The following is a 6,955-nucleotide window of genomic DNA, read 5'->3' as shown; positions in this document are numbered from 1 at the left end:
GCTCTATAGGTCTCGCGTAAAGCGGCGTCCCACCCAAACCGGGGCGGTGGTGGATGCTTGCCGGTCGTGCCTCTGAATCGTGTCGCCCTCCTATATGTACCCCCTGTGCGGAGCCCCTGGTTTCGGGGATCCTTTTGGAGCCATTTTATATACACTGGCATATTACGTAGAAAGGTCAGACGATGGAGCGGTCACTGTTGGTGGTTGTGGCGGTTAAGGCAACGTTCCGGATGAGTTTGTCCCCCAATAGATGACGGAAAGGTGTTTTTCAACCACGTCGACTAACAACAAGATCGTGAGTGTCTGAATTAAAGACGCACTAATGGAACCGCTGACTTAACGGCTAAGATAATCGCCTTCCGCACAGGGACCGGGAGGAGAGGCCGGCATCGGCTCTGAGGGCTGGGAGTTTCCCTGCGTCTTCTTTTTCTTTTTTTCTGACACTGTAAGGCAAGCATCGGTAAAGTTCCCCATAAAGTCAGCCCAGGATGCAGAATCTGCTGATTATCGGCTGGCAATTGTCGGGCAAACATTGGGCATGTCGGAAGAAATTTTAATGCAAAATATACGGGGTGTTGCAGTTAAATCCCCAGGCTAAATAATACACACCGTTTTCACCTCTTCCGGTTTGGTGCCAAAACGACATCCGGTTTCACAGCAAACACGTACGCTCTGCGCTAACCACTGTGCCGATTGATACAGTTATCGCTTCTGATTTGAGGAGTGAGAGGGCCGTATACGCCTTTTTGTGGCAATTCAAATTGCCACAAAAAAGGCGTATGCCTCCCGTTTTCAACAAATCAATAAAGCGAAATATATAATATTGCATGGTGACTGGTTCCGACCGTCCTTAGTCGCGGAAGTACCGGAAGTCTTCGTGGCACCGGAAGCTGTGGGGTAGGCTCGTTTATGTTTACCCGAGAATGTCATGCATAGGTGAACGGGTGCGTCAATCGGAGAACTTTCTTTTTGACAAGTATCTGTCCGATACCACCTACAAGCTGTGCACCGTGTGAATGAGTGGGAGGCGCTGATTATAAGTGGGAGGTCCTGACGAAGACAGTGATACTGTCGAAACGTCGATCCTTTTTCAGTTAACTTTTAATTTCTACCTATTAAATAAACTAGTGTTCCTAACTTCCCTAAAATCTGTTGTCTGCATCTTTTTCCTTCCACAACTATGTATATATATATGCTTGTAATTTGATCGTGCACTCCCAGCCGAGGACAGCTGTTTCGCTCTAGAGCGAAACGGCAAGCCCTTTCACCACCACCACCACCACCACCACCACCACCATTTTTAAGAGTGTACTTGGAGCTCTTCAGCCCGGTGCAGGGAAGTGACACGATCTTGGGTCGGCGCTAGCAGTGTGCCTCGGCGAGGCATCAGTGTTCCACGGTGACGGCGCCACAAGCCAAAATCTATACGCTGCAGCCGCTCACCGAACACGGCTTATAGAATATATGGTTTTCATAACGCAGTGTGCGTTTGCGTCACTAGAGAGGTTTAGCAAACCGTTGATAACGTGGTTTGCGTCGAACCGCATCAACCGGAACCAGTTAGTAGATAAGATTCTGAGCCACGTGCGACTGCGGTTGGTTCCGATAGGCGCGATAACCTTACGAACGGTTTGCTAAAACTGCCTACTACCTAGCAGCTTCCATATTGCTCCGCTATGGCTAACAGCCATAGCGGAGTTACAGATCGAGTTACAAAAGAAACGAAACCAATAAATAACAAAGAGCCTCGTAAAAGTAGTTGTAGCTGGTATCGCGAAAAAAAGAACTATTTTTTTTACACTGTCTTCGACCGCTTCCATACAAGCTCACACCGATTCTTGCCGGCCGCGAAAGCGACGCGATCCAGCTCGGAGGCCCCCACGTGATTTTCGAAAAATGAGCGCGCTCCCAAACGTAGAGCGCGGTTTGGGTTATGGCAGTGGCGACAGCGTTATTTCTTTGTGATCCTGCATGTACTGTTACGTAGCAGTCCCGCAACGGTCTCTTAGTAACACTGCTGCTTTTACAAATAGAGAATATAGTACACACAATTTGTACCTAAAAAACGACAGTCATCGCAATGAGGATGAGATGACTCGTGGCATCTTCGACTGGCAGCCACAGATCGCTCTCGAGCACTCTGGAACGCGCGCTCTATCTTCGGCTGGTCAAAACGGAGCGCTCCTCAGTCCTACCCTGCAGGACGTGCAACATGTCGCCACACTGCGCAGACAAACCTTACGGGTAACATCACGGTACTAGTACCATTTATTGACAACAGGTTCGGCAGCGCTCTGGCTTCATTGGTACCGCCAGTCGGAGATATCATTAGCGAAAAGATACAGTACCGCTATACTGGTCTATAGGCCCGTATGCCCGTACACTGAATTTTTATGACAAAAAGTCGAACCTGGGACACGCGAATAAAGACATAACAGTTCCACTCGTGTTTTAAATAGCTCTTATTTCACATTCTAGCAATGTATGCTGTTGAGGGCTTCCTCACGCAATCTTCCCAGCTGCCACCTTGAAGGTCGACATTTTGTTCCCAGGATTATTTTTCCTGCCAAGGGGGTGAACATTTTTTAACGGGATTCATACCCTTGCCAACAGCGCAATGAAACGTTTCTTGGAACATCTTGCTGTTCCATAAGGCTACGTTGAAAGCGTCGCCTGTTTCTTCGGCCATATTCGAACTGTTGCCATCTTGGGGTGCATTACAGTACCCGAGAGTGTGGTAGACGAAAAACAAGTGATGGGAACTGTACGATTCTAGTGCAGCGAAACGCTTGTCCACTGGTTTCTCCGTCAGGTACGCTTCCAGCGCAATTTGTAGAGCTACTGCTCTCTCCATCAGAGTTAGAGGGTCAACGTCATTGACGCCGTACTCGCCGAAACAGACTTCTGCGCTCCTTAGGAAGGGAAAATTCGTGCTGGTCGAGCTCAGGTCAGCCCTTATTGGCATCGTGTATAGTATCATGCGAAGCAAACATCCCGCCACCTTTGACCCAGCGTGCGCAAGTTGGAAGCTCTCATCCCGTTCCAAATTGAGCAGCGAGAAGTTAAACATCAACGCGGGCAAGTAGACAGTATTCCCATTTGCACGGCAATCTGTATCGAATGCTGTACCCAACCAGATGTCTTTGGGATCTTGACCAAGGCTCTGCGTAAAGCTATGACCACGAAGTGTGTAGAAGGAGCGCAGACCTTGCCCCTGAATCACCTCCGGAAGGTCCTTCGCCCATGACAGTAACTTCGCGTTATCGTTCACCCAAGCTGGCCGAAAAATGGAAATCTCAATTGTACTCAGCAGCTTTAACGCCTCTGTCTTCGTGTGTTCATCCAATATCGTGGGTGTACCTATGAAGCTTACCAGCTGCGCTATAATAGCCTTGACGTGACGTCCGACGGAATCGATGAATTCATTTTCATGGGAGTCCCTCATCGCATGCAGAAAAAGAAACGGTGCAGCCTTTTCTGCCACCCGGATGCATAACTTCCAACGGGGCAGCGATGGTATCGGCCTGCCGTACAGGTGACGCACAAGTGCATGAACTAGCTCTTTTCCTCGTGGATCAGTGCTTGGGGCGAAGGCAGCCATCTCAACCATTAGTCGGACCCCGAAGTAATTCAGCACGAGATAGGAATCAGTACTGTTAATGAGGCTCACAAGTTCTTTGTAGTAATACGGACATTCGACCAAGACGTTGGCGTCAGGACTAGTGTATTTTGAAGCGTTCGCATTGATGAAGGCCTCTGAAATAACGTCATAGAGCTGGGAGTTCATCTCCAGCGTGTCCAGTTGATAGGGTCCACGGAAGAGGGTAATGTTCGAGGCTAATAATTCCACCTTCGTTGCGAAGTTTGCCACCTCGAGAGATACCACGGACATGCTGCGCTGTTTCTTCAGAGCTTTCATGGCAGACTCAGCAGACCTCCTATAGAAATGCGTCGTCACATCAGCGTCATTCGGATTAGGAGACAGCAGCGCAGGTGTGCCCACTGCAATGATTGTGCTCTTCGTTTTACTCGGATGAAGGCGGGTACGTACGCTTAGGAAAGTCTCAATGCCTGAAATTCGTAGTAACCTGCCAGCTAACTTCCACACGGAAACATTCATTGGTGAGGCATTGAATGGAAAGCCTTCCAAATTCGACAGCCAGACGAGTTCTTGCATACTGTCCCAGCCGTCAGCGTCTGTCTGCTCAGAGAGCATGCACTCTTCGAAAACTCCTCTTAGCTGCACCAGAGACTCTGGCACGTTGGCGCTTGTTAAAAGGCTCTTCGCTCTGCTCTCAAGCGACTCCACCAGGTCACTGTATGCGACGACTGCACCATTCCGCGATGTAACACCAGAGGTAGAGCTCTTCCAGCGGCTACAGACAAAACGGTAAAAATCATCACAGGGGTCCAAATTCCACGAAAGAAGATCGTTCAGATATGTGCCATCTTTTCGGCAGGACAACGTTTCGCACAACTCTACGTCATTGCTGCTTCTACTAACACTATCTACACCGTCCACGCGATATCTAGAGTCATTGTATGTAGCAGTGATGAGGAATTCCGGAACTTTCTCTGGAAGGAACATCACCATGATTCCAAATACCATCGCTATGGAAACTAGTGCTACTGAGGGGTAGGCTATCATCCTGCGATCCAATGCGTGTCGTTTTGCGTACGACCTTCCTCGTACAGGTGCCGCAATGGAGTAGCCCGCGTACCCTGACTGATCATTACTGCTTGAGACGTCAACTGCTTTGCCTTCCTGCGGATGGTCGGCATCCTTGAAATGTGCTAGGTTGAAACATTTGGCACTAGACGACTTTGGATGGCAACGAGTCGTTGATTTTTGTAGGATTGCAGTTGTTGACTCCACAGAAACATCGTCCTCGACGTTGAATCCCACGTCCGAATGCATTTTGGAAGCACCTAGACTGAAAGACTTTCTCGGTAACTGGTTCCACTTTGCGGGACTCCTTCTATTCTCTTGAGACCGTGCTTTCTTTCTGGACCCGGTTTTGACCTGGTATCCATGATACACGTACGTTTGCACGGTACTCAACCGCATTTGATTGAACTCCCAGTCATCGTAGCCCCCAGGTGAAGGTGTGTTACGTGGTATGCTGTATGCACGTTTTCCACGTTTAGCGTGGGCGGGCGGCATGTCACCGAAAGCCCGGCTAGGAGACTCTTGAGCCTTTGACGTCGATCTTGGTCTTTTAGCCGATATTCGTATACGAAAACTTGGTTCATCTAACGGCAGACATACGGAAGAACCCTTGGAAAGGTCCATCACCCTGCTGCTTCTGGGCGTTGTTCCTCTGGGCAGAGGGCTGACTGCACCCATTCTTTCTACTTTTCTACCCTTTCTTTGCTTCGCAGGTGGAGATCTTGAAAGCTCTCTCTTCTTGTTCATACCCTCACGTGTCCGTGATTCCCAGACTGTCATACCAGACATTTGCCTGTTCCTGAGTGAGTATGTATCCTCGGGATCTTGACGGTGAGTATATGGCCCTGTGTCCATGCTATCTGTATACAGAACATCCTGGTCGCCATTCTGTAACCATCGTGAAGGTTCTACACTGCTCGAGTGCCTTCTACAACGTGCTCTTGTTGCCCAAGAAGGCCCACCTTGTTGCCGGTAACTACGATCTAAGCTTTCGCCTGTATCCTGCCACTGTTCCTCCATAAGGTCCCTTCCCACGTATCTTCTTGGGGAAGGATTAATGTATCCTTGGTTATTAGAGGTGTCCCATACAGCATCCGTTGGTATGCTTGGGTACGTGCTGAAGGACTCTAAGTATTGTACCGACTCTAGAACAGAGCGTTCACGACTGTGTCGCGGACATGGCCTCTTCCTATAACGTTGTTCAGAATAATCTGTCATAGTGGACTGAGGTAGTACAGGGGACTCAGACCCTCTACGAAGTCTTGGACTGACTGGCAGACTGCGAGAAGTAGATCTTACGTCGTCGTACCTCAAAATTCTATCTTCCACGTCATCTTCGCCGTATGGGAATTCAGTTAACCGCGAAGGCCTTGGCGATTGGAATATTCCGTCTCTATGAAGCGGTTCATTTTCATACCACGCAATACTTGGGTCTACTCGTTCAGAAGATTCATAATCAGTGGGAACGGCCAAAACCCTCTGGCGACGCACACTAGGTGCATCGTATTTGCCAGCTGTCTTATGGCGCTGCTTGGGCACTTCAGTATCCAATAACATCAGAGTGCCCCCATTCTCACCGTCCTCTGTCTTGGCGAGTTGATCGTCTCTAGCTATCAGAATCTCCCTCTTTTGTTTCACGTTTCCGTATTCTTTAACGGATATAGTCGTGCTTTCGTGTGGTTCCTCTGTTGTGCCCTCTTCTGTATGACCGTGCTGTTCCTGTGACTCCGGCTCAGTGCTTACTTCATCATGCACCTCATCCACAGCTTTTGCATTTTCTTTCGGGCTATTCACTTTATTGGCCGAAGGATCAGCTGCATCTACCACATCAGCGTCTCTTTTCCGTGGCAGCTTCACGATAGTTTTCTTCGTGGTTGCGGTGTCTTCGGAAACTGTGCCCTCATTGCTCTGCCATCCTTCGAACTTCACTTTTTTCCCTTTAGCCTTTTTAGTCGACGTTTGCTTCAGTACTATCTTGCTTTCGGTCCCGCTGTCGTCAGACGCGGAAGTTACTTGAATGGAGCTGTCATCATCTATGGTTATATATATCGAAGGGGAAGATTTATCTTTAGACCCTTTAGGTTTCTTCTTCGATCCAGTGATCCGGATTTGCAAGCCTTCCGGGGAGTTATCTTCGTTACTAGGGTCGTCGTCCTTTGCGTCGTCCTTGTTATCTCGCGACTTTCCGCGTGATTTTCTCGATGAGGATGGCTGTGCGAAGACTCTCACGCCTTGATACCCACGAGTAGCGATGGCAGAACGTCGCGGTTTCATCATGTCCACCTT

This window comes from Ornithodoros turicata, chromosome 2 (assembly GCF_037126465.1).
Source record: "Ornithodoros turicata isolate Travis chromosome 2, ASM3712646v1, whole genome shotgun sequence".
Lineage (NCBI taxonomy): Eukaryota > Metazoa > Arthropoda > Arachnida > Ixodida > Argasidae > Ornithodoros > Ornithodoros turicata.
The sequence above is the reverse complement of the archived record's forward strand: the minus strand, read 5'-3'. Positions refer to the sequence as shown.